A 24,972-nucleotide genomic window follows, 5' to 3' on the forward strand; every position below is an offset into this window, starting at 1 on the left:
TTTAGACCACAAGGAGTGCTTCCACCACATTCTCTTTCCTTTCCCATTAGATGGAACCCAGACATGGCAGTGACCCAACTGCCACCAAGCAAATGACCTATGACCTACGGAACAGTGGGGTAGGAGCCCAGGCCCCAGAGTGACAGCAAAGATCACCCCACCCAGGTGGCTCACTTGAGGACTGTCATTACGTGAGCACAAGAAACAGACTTCCATGTGTGTAGCCGTCCTTGGGGGGTGAAGGCCTCTTTGCTGCGACATGTCTGTACTCATGCTAACTAATACGCCTGCCAATCCAAAGAACACTTGTCTCAGTACCCAGAAGAGAAACCCCCTGGTGGGTGAGATGCGGGACCAGGAAGCGCTTACTGGTTAACGAGTCTCGGCCAAGTCACATTCCGCATGTGTAGCAGCTGGGGCTTCAGGCGCAGGATGCCCAGGAGACACTCCTGGAAAGCCCCCGCGAATCCTGAATGGACTAGCACATGTGTCTGTTACTCCCCAGCCAGGGTCAGGGAATGTGCAGGAGCGACACACGGGACGGACAAGACCTGGGGGCAGGGGCACGGACCCGTCCCCAGACTGCATCACAGTCCAATGAGGGTCGAGGAGGGTGAGCCCTGCTGCTGCCGAGGGCACCAGAGGGCCACTTCCAAGGACTGCGAGGGAGGGCGAGAGGCAAAAGAAAAGCACACAAAAGGAAGAGAGTGAGAAACAGGAACCAACAAAAAAGTGAAATTAGCATGAAAGAAACACCTCAGGTTCAAAGACAGAGAAAGAGTGCAGGACGGTGAGCGTGAAGAGGCTGGCTGGAAGGACCACGTTTCATCACATCAGAGCCTTGGGTCTCCATCTGCATCCCAGTGTCCCAAGTTCCATCATCACCAAGATGAAAACCATCTGGCCGTCGCACGCTACCCCCCAATGCTGGTATTTTTCCAGCTGTCCTGCCACGTGGGGGATTTCATGCCTGAGTCAGAGGTGAGATGTCAGCCAGGCCTGAATCCTTTCTCCTACTGGCCACTTCAGATGAAGAACCTGGGCTCAGAGGCTGGGGCCTGCCAGGGCCCTTCTCCAGTGGGCAGCCCTTGTCACCTGCGTGGCCCTCAAACTCTACAAAATGTTTCTTCAGCACAGTGTGTTCAGTCTCCACAGCCTGGCGATACGGCCCGGGTAAGAAGGGGAAGCTGCTCGGAGCAGGGATGGGAGGCGCCTAGGCTCCCCTTCCAGGGCCTGCCACCAACAGGGTACAGTCCTAACACAGCATCCCTCTCATCCAGCTGCAGAGATGGTGGTGGGCACCAGACCTCCTCCGAGACCTCATCCTTGACAGCCAGCTCCCGTCCTGCTGCCAGTCTGTGTGCACAGGGGTCCGTGTTTGGCCAGCTTAGCAGCAGGGTAGGAGGAGCCACATGGGCTCTCATGGCTTCGCCTCTGACCTGCTGGGACGAGCCAGGAGCAAGCCTTACCAAGCCATGGGGAGAAGCTTGGTCCACTTCAGCCCCATAAAAGAAGGCAGAAGGGTCCCCTTCCTACCTCTGGGAGCCCCCTTTCCCCCCACCCTCACAGTGAGGCTCCTTCTGGCCTAACCTAGTCCACGGGTTCCCGTCTCTCAAAGTCAAGAGCCTTGAGAGGTTCTGGGGGACTCGACATGCTCCCCCACGCTCCTGCACGACCGTCTGGTTCCCAGGCGCCAGGCCCCTCTCCTGTCCCTGCTGCGCAGCTCCCACTTCCCTCTCTCCCATGTGAATGCGCAATCTCCTCCCAGGACTTGGAGCAACCCGACAGGGCCTCTGCCAGCCCTCGCCCGCCCTCCGTACCCTCCGGCCTCGGGGGTACTTACTCCCATGCCCGGTCTCCCTCCGCATCTACCACTCGGCTAGTTTCTTCCGACCCCACCTGCCCAGAGCTGCAGGCAGAGACCCAGGTACCCGTCCAGGCTAACAGAGGGACGGTGAGGGGGGTCTGGAGCCCGCGTGGGCGCTGAGAGAGAGGACCTGGTTCGAGTGCTGACCCTTCCATCCTTTAGTTGTGTGACCTGAAGCAGCTCACTGCTTCTCTCCGAGCCTCAGTTTCCCCAGATGTAAAAGGCAATTAATCATACCTACTCTGCAGGTGTGCTTTTAAGTAGAGTAACAATTACAGAAAGCCTTAAGGCCTAGTTCTGTCCAATAAGAGATGCCAAGTAACAGCTTATAATCGTTTATTACTGGTGGGGGTGGCTGGCTGATTTTTGCAGGGCACATCCCTGGCCTGTATCTTCAGGAAGGTCCTGGTTCCGGTGAAGTCCCCAGAGCAGGCGGCCACAGTTCTAGCGCTGCGCCTGAGCTCGCAGGACCTCGAACTGCAGGGACTGAAAGGCCCTGCGCTGTCCAGACATTGTCCCCTGAGTAAATGAGACTGTAATTAAATGAGCATAATACTGAGGAAGTGTGCTGGGGCCAGAGTGACCCCGGGGAGGCGGGGGCGGGGAAGGGAGCACTGTCCTCAGAGTGACCGGACCCGGCCTCTGCCCAGGGCACGTGGCTGCCTCCGCTCACACACGGCCTTAACCGCACTGGCTCAAGTATCTGCCTTCTCCCCCATGGTGGACACAAGAAGGCAGTTCCAGAAGCTTCTCGCTGCTGCCCACTGTCCTGACCGCTGTCCTGAGGGTAATAGGAATCGAGAGGAGCCTGCACACAATTGCCCTCTAAGTCCTCACTCAAGCCCATCAGCTCAGCGCTGTTTCCATCTGCATTTGACAGAAGAGGGAGCTCGGCCAGGGCAAGGTAAGGGCCTCGCTTGAGATTCACGACAGATCCAGAGTGTGGCCCAGGCAGCCCTCTTCCCCCTGGGCTGCATGCCCGTCCCTCAGGGTCCACGACCAATCTTCATGGTGCAGCAGGGGACCGGGTGCCAGTACCCTGAGTTCCAGGGAGGTTTCTGAGACAGACCCCAGGGCAGAGAGCCGGGGGTCAGGGAGGCCACATCCTGGGTTTACAGACTCTGGGCTTGGTTGGGTGGAGGAGACCCACAGCACAGACACCTGATCTTAGCATCTCTGTGTCTGAGGGTGGAGTCAAGAAATGAACACACCCCAGAGGCTGTCACTTAACCTCTTGGAGCCTCCATTTGCGGTTTAAGATTTTAATTTCTGAGCTAAGGATGGACCGCCTTACCTACCGTGTATGTGATGTGTGGTGGGTGTGTCAGTGCACGTGTGTTGCTGTGATGTGTGTGCAGCGTGTACTGAGGGGCTGCAGGGTGTGTGTGTGCGCCAGGGTGTTGGAGGCTACTTCATTTTTTATTGAGGTACAGTTGATTTACAACATTAGTTTCAGGTGTACAACATAGTGATTGACAGTTTTTAAAGGTCATGCTCCATTTATAGTTATAAAGTGTTTGCTCTAGTCCCTGTGCTGTACCGTGTATCCTTATGGCTTATTTATTTTGTACATAGTCATTTGTAACTCTTAATCCTCTACCTCTATCTTGCCCCTCCCCCAGAGACATTTTCAGATCGAGTGGTCAGGCAAACCTCCTGGAGAGGTGACATTTTAGCCTAAGTGACCAAAGGAGCTGGCCACAGAAGACAGGACAATCAGGGTGACCATCTGAACTGGCCACCCCCAGGACACAGCTCTGGCATGTGGTACCCACATCAAGCCCACCTGTCACTCGGGGCCATTCCTGGTGAAAGGACACGAGGGGTGGTCTCTCCTTCAAAGGTCCACAGATGTGGGCAGAGGGCAAACACAGAAATGAGCTGCCAAGTCCTCTGAGCCGCAAAGAACCAAAACTTCCAAAGGAAGCTTCCAAAGGAACCCAGAGGAACCCTGTGCTCCCGCGCAAGTCGTTGTTCAGACTGCCCCGTGCAGAGACCCTGCCCAGCGCATCACGGCCCCCAGCCTGCCTCTCCTTTCTTTCTTTTTTTTCGAACTGTCTCCCAGTACATATTGAAATTTCATACTCTCAGTGAACACAGGAAGCATTTTGTTCCCTTCACAATCAGTTTTCCAACAGAGAGCTACTACAGAGAAAAGTGATGCTGTAAATAGGAGATCTTTGTCCTGAGAACCCCTTATTATTGGAAAAGAAGATTAAGAAGTTCTTAAATGATACTGTGATTATTTTTTTCACAACAGTGTGATTCAAATGTTACTTTTATATACGGATCAGATCTCCCCACACAAGACAGAATGCTTGGTGGTTCAAAATTGGGTTGCAGAGGTCAAGAACGTGGCTGATTCTGGAATCAGAAATTCAAATACCACAGAAACAAAGGCCAGATGAGACACCATCAAGTTATCGATTCTTTACCCCCGTGGTTGTTCAGAGAATCCGTGTGAGGTCGGGCGGGCGTCCCCTCTTCAGGGGAGTGTCCCAGAGGCCGTCTGCAGTGGAGGTTTCACTGACTTGGGAGTCAACAACCTGGTTTTCTGTCCATCTTGGCTGTTTGCTGACTTTGCCAGGGAAGACAGACACACCTCTGGGCTTGGGCGTTACCCCCTTTACCGTGAAGCTGTTGACTCTCCATGATTCTTGGGTTGAGGGCAAGAAGCACCAGCCTCAGCTGGGGACCTGTCCGTGCTAATCCCAGGCCCCGGCTTGTGCTTATGGGAGCAGAAGCTCCAGGTATGGGCTTCCAGGCTTTTTCAGATATAAGTGGCATACAGCACTATGTAAGGGGCTTATGTTTTTTTTTAATTGAAATACAGTCAGTTTACAATGCTGTGTCAATTTCTGGCGCACAACATAATGCTTCCGTCACACATGAACACACTATATATATTTAATGTGCACAACATAATGATTTGACTTACACATGTTGTGGAATGATGACCACCATAGATTTCAGGTTCCTCCCCTTTCTCAGAGAGCCCTGACCCCCCAGGGACCTTCTGTCTGTGATCCGTGTTCCCCACCAGGAGCTTGTGTTTCCTGCTCACAGTGGAGCCCAGGAGATCAGACTTTATTTTGCACAGCAAATCTCCCCTTCCCCAAATTTTAAGTCCCTTACCTGCTGGCCTATGAGTTCCATGTCACCTCTCAGAGGGTGACACAGAGCAAGGTTGCTGATATGACCTGCTCTTGGTTGACTGGGGCAAAATCTGTTCACGGAAGCATTTGTTTATTCATCGCCTTATCTCAGGTGCCAACAACACTGGCGAGGTTGACAAGATTGATTGTAAGAGCTTGGGGCCGCTGCCCCTCCCCCACCCCGGACTCCCTGGGGAAAAGGCATGTATGCAAATGACCACGGAGCACCTGCTGAGCTCCAGGCACCCAGGGAAGGAAAATAATCCCTTTCAATACAGGCAGTGGAGGCGGGGAGGCATGGATGCTGGGTGCTCAGGACATAACTATCAGCACCTGCAGTCAGGGCCTCCAGGAAAGGCTCCGGGGGGCACAGATGGTTAAGTTGAGGATGCCACCCGGTGAAGGGGAAGGTGAGTGATGGAGAAGAGTTCCAGGACTGAGTAAATATTTAGTCAGGACATCCTGGTTATTAAAATACTGACGTAATTCCACATGCATTAATAAGTAGATATTTTCCCACATGCCCATCCCTAATGCCCTGGTCAACCCATCAGGATTGAATTATGTCCCCTCAGAAAAGCTTTGAAGCCCTAGGAACGTGACCTTATTTGGAAATAGGGTCTTTGCAGATAATCAAGTTAAGATGAGGTCATCAGGGTGGGTCCCTGATCCAAAATAAGTGTGTCCTCACGAAGGGAAGACAGTTAGACACAGACACACATACCAGGAGAACGCAGTGTGAAGACTGCAGCTAACCTGCCACAGCCAAGGAGCTGGGACGCACCCTTCCCTGGAGAAGCGCAGCCCCTCTGGCACTTTGACCTCAGACTTCCAGCCCCAGGAACTCCGAGAAAATAAATCTCTGCTGTTTAACTCACTCAGTTTGTGGCAGTGTTCCCTGGAACCAACACCCTCTCCATGATCCAGATACTAAAGGGGTGACTCCTAGGAGAACATAACAATGACGGCATACTGCCACTTTAATATTTTTAATAGCACCCCCGGGGAAAAGCAGACATAAAAATGCTGAGTCCATGCTCTTGTGGGACTGAGAGAAAGCTTGTGTGGAGAGTAGAGAGACGTAGGGGGAGGTTGACAAGATGACACAGGAGGTGACAACAAGGGCAAAGTCTAGGAACAATGAGGCACACTGAGAGTTTTAAGCGACAGAGGCCAATGTCTGTTTTCAGAGGGGCCCTTGGGCTGCTGGGTGGAGACTGGGTAGGGGAGGGGCAGATGTGGCACTGGAGATGGTACCCAGGCTGGAGGGGATGATGGGAAGTCTGGGGTGATGAGGACGGGCGGACCCCACATCCAGGGACTTTGGTTTTCCCTGCGACGTAGCAGGAGGGTCATTTGCTTGGGGTGAGAAGCAAGAGGATCTGGAACTTGAGGGAAAATGGAAGAGCCAGTGGATGAGAAACCGCAGGAGGCTCTGGGTGTGTTCGGGGGTCCCGCTGGGGTCGGCAGTTCTGAGTTGACAGTGGCATCAGGGTTCTGCTGAGCTTGGTAGAGAGGGCATGGAAGCCAGTGAGGGACAGGGGTACAGGGAGGGACGATGGCAGTGTCCCAGTGCGAGGGGAGAACAGGCAGTGGGAGGGGTCAGACACGTCATCTGGGAAGGAGGGAGGTCGTAGTCAGAAAGTGAAATGCTGATTTGGGCTAAAAATAGCAGATTCTCCATCCATGGGTCTCCTCCCTCTCCCCGAAACACTTTCAAAATGTTAATAGAGGTATTATTCCCCCCAAAAAGGTATTATTCTGCAAGAAAATAAACACAGAGAGGCTGCACTAGCAGCTGAGAGACTCAGGACATTTCAGTCCTTCAACTGAAAGCAGAAGGACCTGGCAGAGTGAGGATGGTTTCCACGCAAGAGCATCAAGATGGAGTTACCATAAAAACACGCCACTTGACCACAGAACCCTGGGCAGGGTAGGTGGGGCTCAGTGTCTGAGACATCAGGTACCACACCAGGAGTGTGCTGGATCCAGAACTAAAATGGGAGGAGATTGGATAAAAGTTTCTCTACAAAAGGGTCAGGTTCCCAGTCCCCTGTGTGATGCCAGCATCAGTGTCTTCCTTCCCATGCCACCTCCAACCCCAGGATATGAGATTTATCCTCTGGAAAAAAAACAAATGAAGAAGAGTAGTACAGCCATTGAGGCAGCAACGAAACATAATGAACAACTGACACTCACCACACCTGGAGTGAATATTGAAATACAGGCAAACCTCAGAGATGCCGCAGCTCAGGTACAGATCCCAGCAATAAGGTGAATGTCGTGATAAAATGAGTCACACTGATGTTTTGGTTTCCTGGTGCGTATAAAAGTTATGTTTACACTAGACTGTAGTCCTCCAAGCGTGCAATAGCATTATGTCTTTAAAAAGTACACAACTTAATTAAAAACATTTTATTGCTAGAAACTGCTAATCATCATCTTACAATGCAGGATTGCCACAGAACTTCAATTTGAAAAAAAAATCAGTATCTGCAAAGCACAATAAAGTGAGGCTAATTATGTTGAGTTAAAGAAGCCAGAACAACAACAACAAAAAAACACTCATATAATTCCATTTCTACAAAACTCTAAATAATATAAACTAACCTACAGTCACGGAAAGTGAAGAGAGTTGGTGGGGGAGGCCTGGGAGGGAGGCTCCTAAGGGGCCCCGGGAGTGATGGATGTGCTTGTAATTTTGACTGTGGTGATGGTTTCAGAAGTGTATACACACCTAAAAACTTATCAAACTGTGTGGTTCATGTTTAAATATGTGTCAATTATACCTCAATAAAGCTGTTTAAAAATATGACAACTGACATTTAAATGTTTGAAAAAAAAGGTTGGAAGATAGCAAAAAAAAGTTCCCAAAAGAGGGGGGGGGGTATAGCTCGGTGAGAATGTACGCCCAGCATGCGCGAGGTCCTGGGTTCAATCCTCAGTACCTTTGTTAAAGATGAATAAATAAATAAACAAACCTAATTACCTCCAGCCTAATAACAACAACAAAAATTTAAGATAAAATTAACAATAAAAAGATCCCCCCAAAAGAACAACCATAACAATAAACAGTAGGAATTTTTTAATTCTAAGCATTAGAGAATCAATCCAGGTGGCTCAAGATCTGAGAAACAGAAATTCAAAAAAAAAAAAAAGGAAACAGAAGCAAACCAAAGGGATACACTTGCCAAAGAAATGATAAATGTGACCTTATTTGGAAAAAGGGTCTTTGCTAATGTGACTAAGATGACAACATTATATCAGATCATCCAAGTGGGCCCTAAATATCACCCCGAGTGTCCTTGTAAGAGGGAGTCAGAGGAAAAGCAGATGGAGAAGGCCCCGTGGGAGGCAGAGTCGGGAGTGATGTGCCCGTGAGCCAAGGAAACCAAAGGATGCTGACAGCCGCTGGCAGCTGGGGGACGGAGCACAACCCTAATGACACCTTGATTTCAGACTCTGGCCTCCAGAACTGGAAGAGAATCCATTTCTGTTGTTTTAAGCCCCTCGGGCTGCAGTCATTTGTTACAGCACACACAGGAAACCTGAATCTGACAAAATCTAATCGTGGTGCCACAGTCGGCTCCCCAGTAGCACCGTGGCCCCATCACGGTCCATGTCAGAGGCACAATAACAGGAAAACTGCCGATTGATGTCACCAAAGTTTTTACATAATCATATGGGGAGAAATCGGGGGAGTAGAGCAAGAGGAATATATGTATATGTGTGTGTGTGTATATATGCGCAGAGATGGGGGACGTGCAGTGGGATGTCAGGCGGCTGCAGAGGGCGGCACAAGCACAGGCTTGAAGGCAGCAACACAACACGTGGGCTGGCCGGCGCGGGGTGTCCTCAGGGCACTGCCGTGAACGTGCTTCTTCTTGTCGGTCCCCCTGCATCTCACGAGATCCCCCACCCAGTGAGTCCTGGGAGACCGTAAATGCTCTCTTGCAACTGGGGTGCAGGATGTGACCACGATTCCCCATCAGACATTCCCACACGGACCTTTGAATCAGAAGCTGGTGAGCATGGCGGGGAGGGTATAGGTCAGTGATAGAACACAGGCTTAGCATAGCAGGAGGTCCTGGGTTCAATCCCCAGCACCTCTATTAAAAACAAATATGTGGGAGGTTAAAAAAAAAAGCTAGTGAGTCCCTGGGAAGCCATCCCGGGAGGGTGGCAGTCGCTGCATGGGCGGCAGTGTGACATCCAGCACCAGGCCTGGGTGCATTAGTTGTGGCAGCAGTGAGATCTGCGCCCAGGGGGCCAGTAGAGTCCGCACAGGAGCAGCTGCAAAGTGGCTTCTGGGCACCATTCCTGGCTGCACCCACCCCAGCCGGCCCCCTGGTGCCCCCACCCCCAGACTTGAGCCAGCCTCTCGCGGGCGCTGGGGCACAGACCTGCCCCAGGTCTCCAAGTGCTCTGTGCACACAGGGGCGGGGAGAGAGGCCGTCATTTATTCAACCAGCATCTGTTCACCACACACTTCCCTGGGACCAGGCACTGCGTCACGCTCAATAATTTGACATAATTCACTTTGGCTTCCATTAGATTGCTAAAAAAAGAAACAAAGAAAGAAAAAGGAAAAGGCCCAAATAAACCTAGGAATAAAAAACGTGACCCTCAGGAAAGGAAAAGGTCACCTCCCACTTTGTGAATCACTCAGGTCTGGGAAGGGAACACAGCTCGGTTCTCGGAAGGGCGGCCGGCCGCCACCCACACGGGCTCTCCTACCAGGGGGGCCCCTGCCTATTTCTGGCAGCAGGGCGCCCTGAGCCTGCCCCCACCTCCGCACCCTCAGGGTCCGCGGCAGGGAGGTGTTTAGGAAGCTGATGCCTATTTATGGGGCAACAGGACCAGGACGTACTCACTCACTGTCACCCTGACGTCGGGGCGGCTTCCTCCCTGGGCCCAGAGCACCCCGCCCCCACAGCTCTAGGACGTCTGCTTTTGTGGTCCACCGAGAAACACAGGGACGCGCGAGGATGGGCGGGATGACTAAAATGTCCTCTGTGGACCCCAGGTTCCCCGCTGGGCACCCAGGGGGCCTCCGGCGCCGAGGCGCCTCTCCTGCCCCATGTTCTCTCGTGGACCCTCGGGGCTCCAGGGCCCACTCTGCCTGCCTGAGGACACAGTGTGGGGACCATCCTCTTGCCCACGTCCTGCCTTCCTCAGAGAGCGCTGCGTGGCCCTGAGGGACCCGGGGAGCCCTGCGCTGTCTCCAGGTCCCGCTCTCCTTGGCCGGGTCACTTGCCCTTCGGTTGATAATTCTAGTGTCACTCACCTCAAGGGGTTGTGAGGACGAGGCCACATAAGGAAATAGATGGGGGTGGGGAGTGTCCTGTCCCACCTCTAAAGTGCACGATGGGGGCAGCAGGGTGGGCTGTTAATCTTGACCATGAGAAAGCAGAGACCAGCTTTAACCAGCTCTGGGAGACCTGGGTTGGCACGAGGGGACAGAGCTGGCCTCAGCAGGTGCTTGATGGACAGACAGACAGATGGACAGACGGACAGATGATTGCGGAGTCTGGAGAGGCGAACAGACACAGGAGAGAAGATACAGACTGAGAGTCAGACGGACACTGAGTTCACCGCCATGGGCAGCCCTCCTTCATCTGTTCACCTAGTACCCTCCTCCCTGTTGACTGGCGGGTAGTGTAGACACGGCCCTGCCCTCTCGGAGCTGAGTTCACGGCAGACACAGGTGACACACAAGCACACACACACCTTTGCACTTTGTGGATGTCACATAAAGGGCCCCCAGGCGACACAGAATGAGGAAGAAGGGCAGCTGCCCCGGTACAGCAGCGAAGCCTCCCTGGGGAGGAAGCACTGAGGCTGTGCCTTGGGGAGGAGAGGAGTTGGTGGTGGGAGAAGAGGGAAGTACATTCCCGGGGAGAAGCCAGCGGTACCAATGTCCTGTGGCAGGGAAGCCTCGGGTGAGCAAAAGTCCTCCTGGAGCTGTGCTTCATTTTAGATACAGCGGAAGCCACTTGAGAATGATTTTACCTTCTTAAAAATTCCTCTACTCAGAAAATGGATCTGTAGTTGCCAGAGAGTAGGGGACATGGGAGGGTGGACCTCAGAGGGGCCCATGGGCAATGTGTAGGGTGATTGAATCGGTTGGTGGGGCATGAGGATGGTGGAGACACGATTCTGCATTTGGCAAAACCCACGGAACCAGATGTCACAAAGAAGGAACTTTATTGCCTGCGGATTTTTTTTTTTTTTTTTTTTTTTTTTTTTTTAGTTTACCATTAAGAAAAAGATCCCTCTGGCAGCTGTGTGGAGGAAGGTAGAAGGGGCAGGAGGGAAGTGGGAAGCCAGCCGGCCGACTGCAGTGACCTGGGTGAAGGTGGCTGAGTCTGGGCTGGTGGGGGTTCAGGTCCTTGACCTCTGGGGGCCTGTTTCTTCATGGGGGGGTGCTGCCATGGTTTCCACCTAGAAGCTGACCGCGTGGGTTGGAGATGCCGCCTGCAGCCCGCCTGGGGGGCTGTCTGAGAGCAAGGGGCTTGGCACAATTGTGCTTTGCCAGAGGGAAGCTGCGACTGACTCGGGGAGAGCGACCCTGTGGCCCGGGGCGGGGTGGGGGCTGGGAGCTGCAGAGGCCGAGTTAGAAAAACAGACCTGAAGGTGAACCAAAGGGGAATGACTCAACAGTGAAGGGCATCTGGCTGGAGGCCCCCAGGCACAGGAATGTGGCCCAGGATGTTGTGTACTCAGTGTTTCTCTCCCGGGAGGCGGGAGGCGGGAGCATTTGAGTTGGGGTGAAATCAGGAGTTGACTGCAGCACCCACCTGGGCAGAAAGGGGTGAGGGGCAGGGAGCAGACAGCTCCCAGGGAAGCCTGGCTCACGGGGTGGGGGGATCCGCTGCGGGGTAGAGCCGCCCACCATGCAGGTCAGAGCTCGGGGGGGTGGGAGGCCGGGATTCCTGCTCCAACTCGGCCACTATTTAGCTGGGGGACCTTGGGCAGGTTACCCGACCTCTCTGCTTCCTTCCGATACTCAGATGAATAGCACGTAGGCCTCAGTGAATGGAAAATACTCTACCCCTGTCAGTGACTTCCCCAGCCCCCCCACACACACACAGCATCAACGTGCTAAGTGAGACTGTGAGCGGGGAAGAGCCAAGGGGGCACTGTGGATGCAGCTGCTGTGAAAGCGGTCTGGTCGCTCCTCAGCAGGTTAAGCCCGGAGTTACCATGTGAGCCACGACCCCTCTTCTGGGTGCCTACCCAAGAGAAGTGCAAACAGGAACTCAGATCCTTCTGCAGGATTGTTCACGGTAGCATTATTCACAACCATCAAAAGGTGGGAACAGCCTACGCGTCCATCAGTGGAGGAAGGGACAAAAAAATGGGGTCCATCCGCACAAAGGAACATTGTTGAGCGGTAGACAGGCATGAAGGACTGACCTCTGCTACCACGTGGCTGAGCCTCAGAAACGTTACACTGAGTGCAAGAAGTCAAACCTGAAAGGCCGGGTGTGGTAGGGTCCCATTTACTTGAAATACCCAGAATAGGTAAATCCAAGGACACCGTTCACTAGAGTAAATCCGGCTCTGAGTTTCAGTCTCCGGATGAGGGGGAAGGAGTGGGAAGGGGAGAGGGGGGAGCTTCGGCAGGGAGCCAGCCTGATGGGTATCAGGTGGTTAATCAGACAGCCGGCTGCCAAGGCTGGGCCGTGGAAGGGGTCCCACGTTCAGAGGGAGGCACGAGGACCCTGCAGGCAGAGCCGGCTCCCTGGGGATCCTGGCTCAGTGGTCAGTCCCAGGAAAAGAGGGGCCAGGGATGCCAGGAACCCGCCTCAGCTCCTCACCGTGAGGACTTCCCAAACTCAGAGGCCCCCAGCCTGCCGTCGCAGCAGCGGGAAGTGAGTAATCACCTCTAGACCTAAGAGTGGCGGCAGCCCCAAGATCAAGGACAGAGCTAGGAAGTGGTCCAGGGTGACTGGCAGACCGAGGGCTCCTCCCCACCAAACCCGGGTGACTGACCATCTGCCCAACAGGGCCAGCCCCGCATCCACCTCCCTGGGCACTGGGGAGACACACAGACAGACAGACAGACAGACAGAGATAAGATGGGCCTCCCGGTGCTCCGCCTTCCCCTGCTCCCTCAAGCCCCTCTCTCTTCTCACCTCGGAAAGTCTTCACATCAGGAATAGCAAGGACGTCACTCACTCCCTAAACCCAAGGGGGGGTGTTGTGGGAAAGTCAACTCAAACAGAAATGGTGGGGGAAACCCCCACATCAAAAGGTTAAATAAAAACAATTGAGTTTGTTTCCTGCCGTGTTCCCACTGATCTGGAGAGAGCAAACGACACACGCACGTACAAGCTGCACAACATGAATGGTGTTATTCTGGTGATTTCAAATGTGAATTAAACGCACTGGTATTTGCACTTAAAACCAGCACTGAGCACCATAAATGTGAATGGTAAAATGCATGCTAATAATTTGAATCTTTCATCTTTACTCAGAAGGACATTGAAGAGCCAGTCACTCACCACCGGGCAGTGGGCAGCCCGGGGCCAGAGCTGGAGAATGAGTGCTGGCCTGTGCCTCCTGCAGGGCTGGGGCGGGGGTGCGGGACCCTGGGGGTGGGGGCAGGGGCAGGATGAGGGGGCTGTACACCTGCTGGGACGCCCTTGGCAGGGTCCAAAGATGTGGGCATCAGTGCCAGCCAGTCCGAACTACTGGCTTTGTGCATGTTTCTCTCTGAATCAAAATCAACGCCTACCCAGTTTTCCGGGACCGGTCCATCTGGGGTGCACTCGACACCAGCCCTTCGATGGGCGGCTGCTGATGCACAGAGACTAGGGGCTGCCCTCCAGGCAGGACCCTGGAGTTCTGGCCGGAAGCACAGCCCAGTCCTAGAGGCCAATGGAAAACGGCCTTCCCGGGGGTTGGGGGGTGCAGGAGCTCAGCCTCACACACAGGTAATTTGGAGCGAATGTTCCAGAACACTGGGGTGGAGGGGCAGACATACATAAACAAACATGGGTACATACATGTCTATAGCCTGCTTTGTGCTGTTCTGTATTGTGGGGTCTTTTCTCCACCCCAGTGAAGTTGGATTTGGGGGCCTTTTTGTGGACTCAGCTGTGTCTTTGTTCGTCAGGAGTTCACAGGGTGCCTGCTGCCTGCCAGACGATAAAGAGACCATGGTAAGTAAGACAGGAGTCCCTGCCTCATGGGGCTTGTGTCCAGGGGGCACAGAGGAAAATCCTGGAGCTGTAGCAGGAGACAGCAAGAATGCGGAGTGCAGACAAGGTGCAGCCCCCACCAGGCACATCACGAAAGGCTCCTCAGCCCCCTGAGAAAAAGACAGGAGTTTCCAAGTGAGGGCAAAGGAAAGGCGCTCTCTGCAGAAGCCACTGCACACGCAAGGGGGCGGAGCTGAGTGCCCTCTGCTGCCTTCCGGAGCCTTCGGGGACTCCGGGGTGCTAAAGCCTAAGGCTGGGCGTGAGCCGGAGCGGCCGGCGGGCTGCTTCTTACCAAGCGGCAGAGGGGTCCTGGCTAGTGGGGAGGCGCTCAGGGCTACGCACGAGTAACTCGGCCCCTCCTCTAGTTCGCTCTGAAAACAGCTGGGCTGTCTGGAGCCTGAGTCCTGCCAGGGCTGAGCCCCCGGTGACCCCAGCCAAGCAGATGAATGGCAAGGGGTATAACAGGACAGTGGTGTCAGATTTTGCAGAAGGGGTTCAGCCAAATTGTCTCATAGCAAAAATGAAATACAAAAGACATGCTGATTCAGATTTAAATGAGTGTAGGTTGTTCCTGCGTCTCTGAGAAGCTCCTTTTGAAATAGTCCCTCACTTGGGCTCTGCCGCTAGGCAGGCGACTGGCCTCCGTGGTAGGCTCCGCCCAGGCTTGGGTGCATCTGATTTATTCCCTTCCACCTAACAGCGCACAGCCCAGCTATATGCCTGTCTGATAAATGAGCGGGTGGGTTGGATGGATGGATGGGTGGATGGATGGGAGGGTGGATGGGTGAATGGATGGGTAAGTGGATGGATGGAAGGATGGATGGATGGATGAATGGATAGGTAGGTGGGTGGATGGATGGGCAAATGGATGGATGAATGGATGGGTGGGTGGGTGGCTAGATGGGTAGATGAATGGACAGATAGATACAAGCATAGGTGAATAAAAGAATGGTTGATTATTTTACAGGATTTCTAGATTCTTCTGATGGGGAGACACAACAGAATGACACTCAGATGAAAGGCAGAACATTTTGTTACTTACAGCTCTGAACGAGAAAAGTCTTCCAGGCAGGGCCACACAGAGGTTGCACCCAGGGACAGGGAAATAGCAAACTGGAGCTGTAAGGTGAGCTTTTGTGTGGCAAACACAATGGTCAGCCAGCTTTCCCAGGCTTCCTGCGGATTGGCCGATTTGAATAATTTTGCAGATTCCGGGGTCTAAGGGCTGTGCATAGTTGTTTGGTAGCTGACCCGGCATGATCAGGGCAGGTGCACAGTGGCCAGATTGTGAGAGTCCAACGAGGGCAGTGATGGGAGAGTGAAAACAGCTGCTCAGGAAGAACTGACTGGCCCCCAGCCAGGACTTCAAAACTGGGTCAAGACAGCATTTTCCCCCAAAAAATTATATTACAGTAATGGATGGAGAAGTGTGCAGGTGGAAGGATGCTTTTTGGAGTTCTCTCAGTCAACAGAATTTACAGAAGCATCAGCACTGAATTCAGGCCTTGGAGGATCTTCATCTCCTAGATGTAGAACCCAGAGCACGTGAGCTGGAGGGGGCCTCACAAGGTCTCTGTCTGACATTCAAGGTCTCAAGATGCTTTGGATCATAGAAGATCCTCCCAATAATTTGACAAAGGCTGTAGACCCTCTACTGGAAAAAGTACGCAGCCCGGCTCTGCAGACCATTTAGAGGCGGTGGACTCCGGGAGGCAGGCTCTCCACAGCGCCCTGCCCCAACCTGGGGGGCCAGGGCCCAGACTGAGGAGTCCCAGCGCAGCAGAACAGGCCAGTGTGCAGGTCACTGAGGTCGGGGAAGGGACCTCACTCAAGTTAGGCAACCAGTTCACAGCCAAGCCAGGCCTACATCCCAGGCCTCCCCCACAAGACTTTCTGGGACCTGGTTTCTCCATCTCTGATGATGACGTTGGACTGGATCGCTGGTTTGAAGACTTGGTTTGAAGAAGTTACAGGGGCAGGGGAGAGAGCAGGTGCGGTTTTGACCCTCCTGTCTCTTCCCCAGCCTCTCCGGGTCCACGTCATCGGCTCTCTTTTGAAGGAAAGACTTTAAGACTTTTTCAAAAAATGGTAGAAAGTCCCTGAGCCTTCCAGCTTCTAAGCACCTGTTCAGTCCTGTGGATTATCAGTAAGTCTCCAGAGCGAAGCCAAGAAAGCCAGTCTCTGTTGAAGTAGGAGGAAGCCCCAGCCAACCATCCCCAAAGAAACAGCTGAGTCTCCCAGACACATCCCCTCAAGTGTGGCCAGAAAGCGGAACAGGGAGGAGTGTTCAGTCTCTGAAGATGTTTCTGAGATTTTTTGCTGCCGTCATCCCTTGAGAGGTATGCATGACATTAAAAATAATCAGTGCAGTAATATTGTCTGCTTAGTGTAGTTAAGTCAGACAGAAAGATAAATATTATATATGACATCACTTATATGTGGAATCTAAAACATAGTACAGATAAATCTATATTTAAAACAGAAATAGACTCACAGATTTTGAAAACAAACTTACAATTACCAGAAGGGGCAGGGGGGAAAGGATAAATTAGGAGAAGGGGATTCACAGATACATACTACTATACATAAAGTAGATAAGCAACAAGAGTTTAGTGTATGGCACAGGGAATTACGTTCAGCATCTCTAATAACCTATAATAGAAAAGAATCTGAAAAACATACATAGATACAACTGATACATGATTATTATAAATCAACACTACTTCAATAAAAAAAAATCAGAGCTCCCCTGCCCCCCACCCCAGCCATCCTCTGTTTACACCTTCTGTGTAAAACCCCAGTGGTGACACCTGAACTCAGACCCAAAACAACCATACAGGGAAAACAAATCGTGACAAGAAAAAATGTGATATTAGGCAAATGTGTTCACTTGTGTGGTGTGGCAGCTGCTATGTCAATACTGGAAGGAGGAGAACCAGCATTTAGGGGTCACCTGCCGTGCGTCCGATGCCCGCATCCTGAGTCATTTCATTTAACTGAGACAGGGAATCGCAGAGTGGTTAAGGACAGAGACTTTGCAGCCAGACCGCCTGGGTTCCCTGAGGATTAGCTGAGCTGGTGCACTTATGTGCTTAGAAAATGCCTGACAGAGTAAAAGTTATACACTTGCTGGGACTGCTATTCATCCTCACCGCACCCTACTCTGAGGTTTGTCGCAATCAGCCTCATTTACAGTTCAGAGAGGTTAAGTCACTTGCCCCAGGCTTTCAGCCACGGAAGCGGCAGCACTGGGGCTGAGATCCAGGCTGACTCGGAGCCCAGACACGTTTGCCACTCCGAGGCTCGAAGGGCAGCTTGTCTACACAGCAGAACTCTCCTGGGGCTAGCCTGGAAATCTTCCATGTGGCTGGCCAGCTCCCCACACTCGTGGGGCAGGCGGAGCCCGGACGGCTACAGCCACCCCACTGGCCTCTGCAGGTCTGGGTTCTAGAAACCGTAGCCAGCCGGGCTGGGGCGGCCGCTGGGCAGGAGCGCTGGGAGAGGCTGGAGGTGGAGGGGGAAGTGCCCAGGAGGGCGATGACATCACGGCCCAGCCCTTGAAAGATGAGCTGTTCCCGCCGCCACTCCAGCTCCACTGCGAGGCTCCTCGGAGGACTGGGGACCTCGGGCAGCCCCGCTGGACCAGGGAGCCACGGAAGGGCCCGCGCTTGAGCTGCGGACAAGGTGGGTGCGGGGCGGGGGCTGGTTCGGCCGCCTCACCTTGGCGGGAGGACAGGCGGACCCAGCACAGAGGGAGGGCGGGCCGGCGACACCGGCGCTGATTCCCAGCCTGGGAGAGTTTTCCTCGGGTCCTGGGGAGTTGGGGAAAGTTCCCTTCTTTCCCTAGTCCTGACCTCCCAGCGGGAGGAATGCTAGTTTTGTCTTCTCCCTGAATCAGGAAGACTGACAGGCAGGCGTGCGTTTGCATGAGTAGTTTACTGATGTGACATTTATAGACGCTGGGTGGATTCCTGGACTAAGGCAGGGAGAAGCGAGCCAGTGTGGTGCAGCAGGGAAGGTGTGGGGTTTAGACCCCAGAATCTGGCTTTTCACTCATCACCGTGCTACTCATTGGCCCTGTGTGACCCTGGACAGGTTACTTAACTTCTCTGAGCCTCAGTTTTTCATCTGCCAAGTATCCTGCTGGCCCACTTTGTAGGGAGGCTGGGGTTAGTCAGACCACAGGTGGAAGGGGGTTTATAAACGCTGGCTGATGTGCACTGAGGCGGTTGTGGCATTAACTCAGACAAGCATCTTGTCTCCTCCTGTCCAGTCCTCGTTGTCCAGGACAGAGGGATAAGATAGTGCATTGGCTTAGAGCATGGACTTTGCATCTAGCCAGGGTTGGCGCCCCAGCTCTGCTCTCATCCCCTGAGAAACATTACTGAGTCAGTCTTTTCTCAGTTCCCTGCGCCATAAAGCTGACCTGGTGGAGGGTGGCAATGACAGAGATGGGGTCACGCCTACAAAGTGTCACATATGCAGTAGACACTTAATAAGTGTTAGCCGTTATTAGAGTTGCCATGGGCAGGTGGTTTCAGGAGCCTGGGTCGGGGTGGGAGGTGGGCGTTGCTCTCCCGGGCAGGTTAGAATGTGCCTCCCTGAGTCACAGGCTGCCCGTGGCTCCCGCCAGCCCACAGGAAGTGGGAACTCTGGCCCAGGTGTGGGGCGGTGGGGCCCCGGGCCCACCCTGCCTCTTATTCCTTCTCTCAGTGGGCGGCTTGGGGCATGGTGAGCGACCCCAGAGGACACTGGCCACCCTCCTTCTCTGGAGGAAAACTGTTGTGTGTCCCTCTGGACTCTGGCAGCAGTGGGGGTGAGGGGGACTTTCCCACCACAGGAGCCCCACAAACTTGAAAGAAGCGTTTACTGCTTTTTGCTCGCTTAGGACAGGAGTCAAACGAGGTGTAGGGAACAGCCAAGAGAAGGGGTTTTGGAAAACACTGAAAATGAAGGCTCCCGGGCTGGCCCCACTGGCAGGATCCCAGGGTCTCATCCCAGCTCTGCCCTGGACTCACAAAACCCCTGCAGTCGTGTGCTCCAAGACCCTCACAGAAGAGATGAGGAACCTGAGCCTCAGAGCCGGCACGTAAATGAGAAAAGCCCTCTGCTCAGTGTCTAGGGAAACACCTCAACCTCTTTGGGCCTCAGGTCTGTCCCTTGTAAACAAGCGGAGTTTCCGGTGTTTGACTGGTGGTGAGACTAGGGGCTTGGAATTAGACCGAGTTCAGGAGATGCTGACCAATGGCTCCAAGCAGGGGAAACAGCTGTGCCATGTGGTCTCTGCTAACACAGTGACTGTGTCTGGATACAAGTTCAGAGGCGCTCCAAGGGTAACCCTAGGGGTTGCCCCTCTGACCTGTGCCACCATAGAGTCAGAGAGGGGCACACCTGGGACACCGGAGAATGCCCCCGCAGACCCACCAGGGGATTCTGGTTTTCAGAATGAAAGCAGGGATCATGTCTGTCCATTCATAGCTGTCTCCCCTGCATTGAAAGGAGCCTAGCACAGAGCAGGCACTGGTCAGTATTTGCTGAATAACTGAATAGTGGATGGAGGGATGGATGGATGGGTGGATGGATAGATGGATAGGTAGATGGATGGACAGATGGGTGGATGGATAGATGGATAGGTAGATGGATGGACAGATGGGTGGATGGATAGATGGATAGGTAGATGGATGGACACATGGGTGGATGGATTGGTGGATGGATGGGTGGATGGGTGGATGGATGGACTGTGGGTGGATGGATTGGTGGATGGATGGGTGGATGAGTGAATAAATGAACACTGATCACTTGGCAGGCAGTAAAAGCACTCAGAGCATATTACTAAGTCAAAGAAACCAATCTGAGAAAGCTACATATAGCAGGATTCCAATTGTGTGACATTCTGAAAAAGGCAAAACTATAAGACAGTAAAAAGATCAGTGGCTGCCAGAGTTGTGGGGAGGGAGGGATGAACACACGGAGCACAGAGGATTTCTAGGGCAGGGCAGTGAAACTATTCTGTATGGAACTATAATAGCATTTTCCAAACTGTAGAATATACAACACCAAGAGTGAGTCCCAACGTAAACCATGTGATACAATGTGTCCTTGGAGGTTCATTACTTGTATGAACACACCACTCTGGTGCAGGATGTCAATAACTGGGGAAGATTGTGCACGTGTGGGACAGGAGCCGTATGGGAACTTTCTGTACTTTCAGCTCAATTTTTCTGTGAACCTGAAATTGCTCTAAAAATAAAGTCTATTTTAAAACTTTTTTAAGCGCACAGAGCAGACCTGTGCTTTGAGGATTCAGAAGGCATTTAGGGTATCCCAGGACCTTGAGTCAAATGATCAGAACTCCCTAAGACTTGATAGTAAGACTGAGTGCATCACTTTCAAGGCGCACCCATCCCAGGAATCCCCGGACCCCTGAGCAACCTTCTTAGTTCGCATGCTTAGGAACGAGGAGTTCGGCACTTTACAAGGCAGCCTGCTCCATCCCTGGAGAACTGGCCAGGTGAAAAGTCTTTTCTCAGACAAGCTAGATCCCGCTCCCACTGAGCACTGGTCCACCGTCTATCTCTTGGAGTTGGACAGTATAATTCCCATCTTTATGGGTTCTCCCTTAGCCAAGCGTCCACAGCTCCTTAATCAAAATACACGTTCCAGAACAAACCCAACGAGTAAGATGTTTCTTTGACTCTGGGATCTGTAGGATTCCGGATGCTAGAAATATGTGAACCGCCTCAAAAAAAATCATCACAGCACAAAGCAGAGTTGAGCAAGCATGGGCTCTGAGTTTGAATTCTGATGACTTACTGCTGGAGAAGCTCTCCGAGCCTCAGTTTTCTCAGCTGTACAATGGGGATAGTCACTCCTGTTTCCAAGACCATGATGAGGTTTAACTCAGATGATGCTGGTGCAGCACAAGCAGGTGCCAGGCTCACTGCAGGTGTCCGCCTAGCAGAGGGATGGCCTCTGGGGACAGGAGTGAGGGCCTGGGAGTCCCAGGGAACAGGGCACCCCCAGCATGCCCATATTCAGATTCCTAGGCAATGCATCTGTGGGTGGCAACAGCTGAAGCCCTGCCACTCATACTTTAGGTTTCCACCCTACACAGCCCAGCGCCTCTGGGCCTCTCTGGTCTCTGAGGCTAGTGGGGCGCTGGGAGGCGGGGTGCAGAGAACTGGCTTCCAGACCCTGATCTAAACTCGCTAGCTGGCCTGGCCGGCTGCGAGACCCTCGAGTCCATATCTGGAAATCACAGCGCCTGCACCAGACATCGCATGTTGCAAGCTGTAGAGGGGCAGGCACTTGGGCGGCCCCGCTGCTTCTGTGCTGTTACTGTGTTGATGTGCACCCGTGACGTCACATCTTCTCCTTCCTTTGGGTCCCCTGAGCTACTATGTTCCAGGGCGGGTGTGGCCTGACCGGAAAAGTCCAGCCATTGATACACACTGCCTTAGCAAAGGGCTTTCTGGGGAGAGAAACTTGAGCAGACCTCAAGCCCTGTCCCTGCCCTGGACCCCAAAGCCACCATCCCCAGGCCCCTCCTCTTAATCCCCACAGTCGAGAGATTTAGGGCCCCCAAACCCTGGCACCCAGGGCTCCCTCACTGCCCCCTCCCACCTCATCTCGGAAACTGACAGACACCCTCTCCCTGAGAATTCAGGACAGGGAGGGGAGGCTTCTGCAGTCCTTCCAGAGCCTCTGGGGCTGTACCTTCCAGCCACTTGGGAGATTAATCCCACCAAATAGTTCAAGACATGTTATAGGAAAAATTAGTTGACTCATTAAACCAGTTCAATTCTAAAGTATGACTGACAAATAGACTGTAATGTGGTTGTGAAGCTTAGTCACTGTTTAGGCAGGGGGCTTAAAAGAGACATAAAAATTAGGAAACTCCTTGGAACGAAAATTTCTCATTACTTCAACCAAATCTGAAAGTAGGAAGGGAAAAAGAAGGGAGAAGGAAAAGTGTGCTAAAGATTTTCTCTTACCTGCAAGAATAGTTATTTTTCTACTCAATGCTAATGGACAGAAACAAGGTTTAATATGTTTGTTAAAATTTTAAAGCTAACCATTAGAAGAGTATGTGCATAAATATGTGTAATATATTATAATGTGATTATTATAAATTATCTTACTTTGTACTTGACAAAGGAAATACATGCCAAGGAGTCTTCACAGAAACTGATCATGTTCTAAGCCCTAAAGGAAACCTGAATAACCTCTGGGCCTCGCACAGAGTCGGGCAGCAGCTTGCAAGGTGGCCCAGAGCCGGACCCTGAGCGCCCTCCCGGCTGGTGGGGACTGTACCCGGGTAGGACTCTGCACTGAGGCAGGAAGGGCATCGGGCCATCAGAAGCCAGGACATTAGCACTGGAATTCCCTGAGTGTGGCCTCTGGCCTCCTGCGGAGAACAGGTGTTCCCAGGAGGCCTCTCTGTCACCGCAGACTAGCAGTTGGTTGGCGAGTTTCCAGGCTTCTTCCCTTGTGTCCTAATGGCTCTGGGGCACGATGACACTTCTGAGCTTACCAGCTCTGAGCCTGGGGTGCCTTCTGCAAGGGAATGGGGTCCAGCCCCCAGGGGCCCCCGGCAGCCATTCGTGGGCCTTCATCACTCGGCAAAGTCCCTGCGTTGAAGGTCCGTCTGGACCCCGAAAGCCGGCTTCCCTAAAGGCACAGTGGGGACAGAGGGCATGGTGGGGACACCAGCCTCGTTGTCTGACAGCCCAGCATTCTGATGCACGCTGGACCCACTGTTTGCTGGGCAGCACAGGGCATGTCACTGACTGGTCTGAGCCTCTGCCTCCCCACCTGCACAGGGGACAAGACCGCGCCCTCGGCCTTTGTGCAGCTGCTGCAACAGGGCTGTGTGCGACAGGCTCAGCTGCTCCTTCTTGCCCGGGCCCCCGAGGAGACATGCTCTGGGCTCCCAGCTCGGGGGTTGCTGCCAACGAGGAGCACCGCGCCTGCGGGACAGACAGGCCAGGGCCCAGGGCTCGAGGGCAGGGCTCTGCACCTGCGACCCTGGGGCCATCCCGGAGCACCTGCGACAGTCACATGCATGGCTGGTCCTAGGCTTCCTGGGTCCAGAGCCCAATGGCAGGGTCTCCACTCCTCCCTTCCTGGGCCTGTCTGCCACCCCGACACACACTCACACACCACACACATACACACGCACACCACAGTACACATATATACACATACATCACACATATACACACACACACTCACACACCACACATACACACACATTCACACACCACACATAAACACACACACACCACACATATATACGCACACTCACACACCACACATATATATACACACACCATACACGTACACCCACACACCCACACACCACACATATACACACACATACACACACACTCCCACACCACACATATACACATACCACACGCACATAAAAACATAAATATACACATCACACATGTGATGATACACATCGCACACACATAAAAATAAACCACATACACAAATAAACACCACACACACACACACTACACACTACTCCTCTGCTGCCTCAGTGTCCCCACAACCAGCTCGTGACGTCTACACTATCTGACTTGTCGTGTGGGCAGGGTTCACGTTCTCTCCCGCGAGGGTCCTGGACCGGGTGGAGCGGAGCGTGTGTCTAGGTGGGGCAGGCCCAGCTGTGGGACAGACCAGGCGCCGCAGACACCCAGTGCCCCGTGAGTGTGTATCTCAGCCCCATCCAGCATCCTTGTCACCCAAAACTCTGATAGAGCAGGGCTGGCTCCCCCCTCGAGAGCTGGGGGGAGTTGAGGCAACCCTCTGAGAGGGGACAGAGGCTGAGCTGGGGTTGCCAGCTGGTCTGGTTCCTCCCACAAGGACACCGTGCCTCCCGGGATTGGCCAGGATGTCAGGGAGGATCAGGAGGTGGGCTCAGGCCAGCGAGGAGACCGGCCCTGCCGCTGGGGGCGGCGGGGGAGAGAGGCCAGGGCTGGACGCGCCCCTGGGAGCCTGGGCCCGGCTCTTACTCTGGGGGTAAACCCCGAGCCCCGGCTGGGTGCCCGCTGCCCTGATTGGGATGCCTAGCGTGTCCCCAGCAGTGGACACGTGTTTACTGCGAAGATAAACCTCAACCACGGGGATTTTCCTTGCAAGTGGCCTGGGAATTTCTTCTGAGAGTGTGTTTGGACTGTGGTGGCTGTGGCTGGGGAGCGGGGGGACCTGGGGCAGTCACCACCCAGACCAGTCCGGGACCCGGGGCTGGGGTACGGAGGTGGCAGGAAAGGCTGCCGTGGGCAAATGAGATCCTGACGGTCAGGGGTGATCGCCCGGGGTCCTTGCCACAACCTCCAGCCAGGAGATAATGTCCCCAGTCCTACAAGTGGGGGGCTTGGGCCGAGAGCAGGGGCCCTCACTCAGTCACGCTGTTCGTAAAAGTGGGACTCGAGATCTGGACGCCTTCAGTCATTCTCTCCTCCAGCCTCTTCCGTTTTTCTGCGTGTTTGCCTCAATGGCCAGAGCTGGCCTAAGGTGGTGAGGACAGGCCGCCAGATAAACCAGAGGTGGCAGGACAGGGGACAGTGGCAGGCAACACACAAAGAAAGGAAAATCAGGCCGGCTTCAGGCTTTCTGCAGGAAATTCACTTTTGATAATTCGGTGAAGCAAATCAAGAGCTTAAACAAACACCCTTTAGTGATCAATCGCTACATCCAATCCAACAGAGGAGCATCTCCAGACCTAGGAGAG

General features: G+C 53.4%; 1 protein-coding gene across 2 annotated transcripts in view; it reads left to right on the forward strand.

Moving 5' to 3' along the window:
* Positions 1 to 17,634: 17,634 nt before the first annotated feature.
* The window catches only part of BDKRB2 (bradykinin receptor B2), a 31,840-nt gene continuing 24,502 nt past the window's right edge, over positions 17,635 to 24,972 (forward strand). For both annotated transcript variants that reach the window (XM_072963670.1, XM_031679376.2), the window contains exon 1: positions 17,635 to 17,915. The gene's annotated coding sequence lies outside the window, so the exon portion shown is untranslated. The remainder of the gene's footprint in view (positions 17,916 to 24,972) is intronic.

Source organism: Vicugna pacos, chromosome 6 (assembly GCF_048564905.1).
Source record: "Vicugna pacos chromosome 6, VicPac4, whole genome shotgun sequence".
NCBI lineage: Eukaryota > Metazoa > Chordata > Mammalia > Artiodactyla > Camelidae > Vicugna > Vicugna pacos.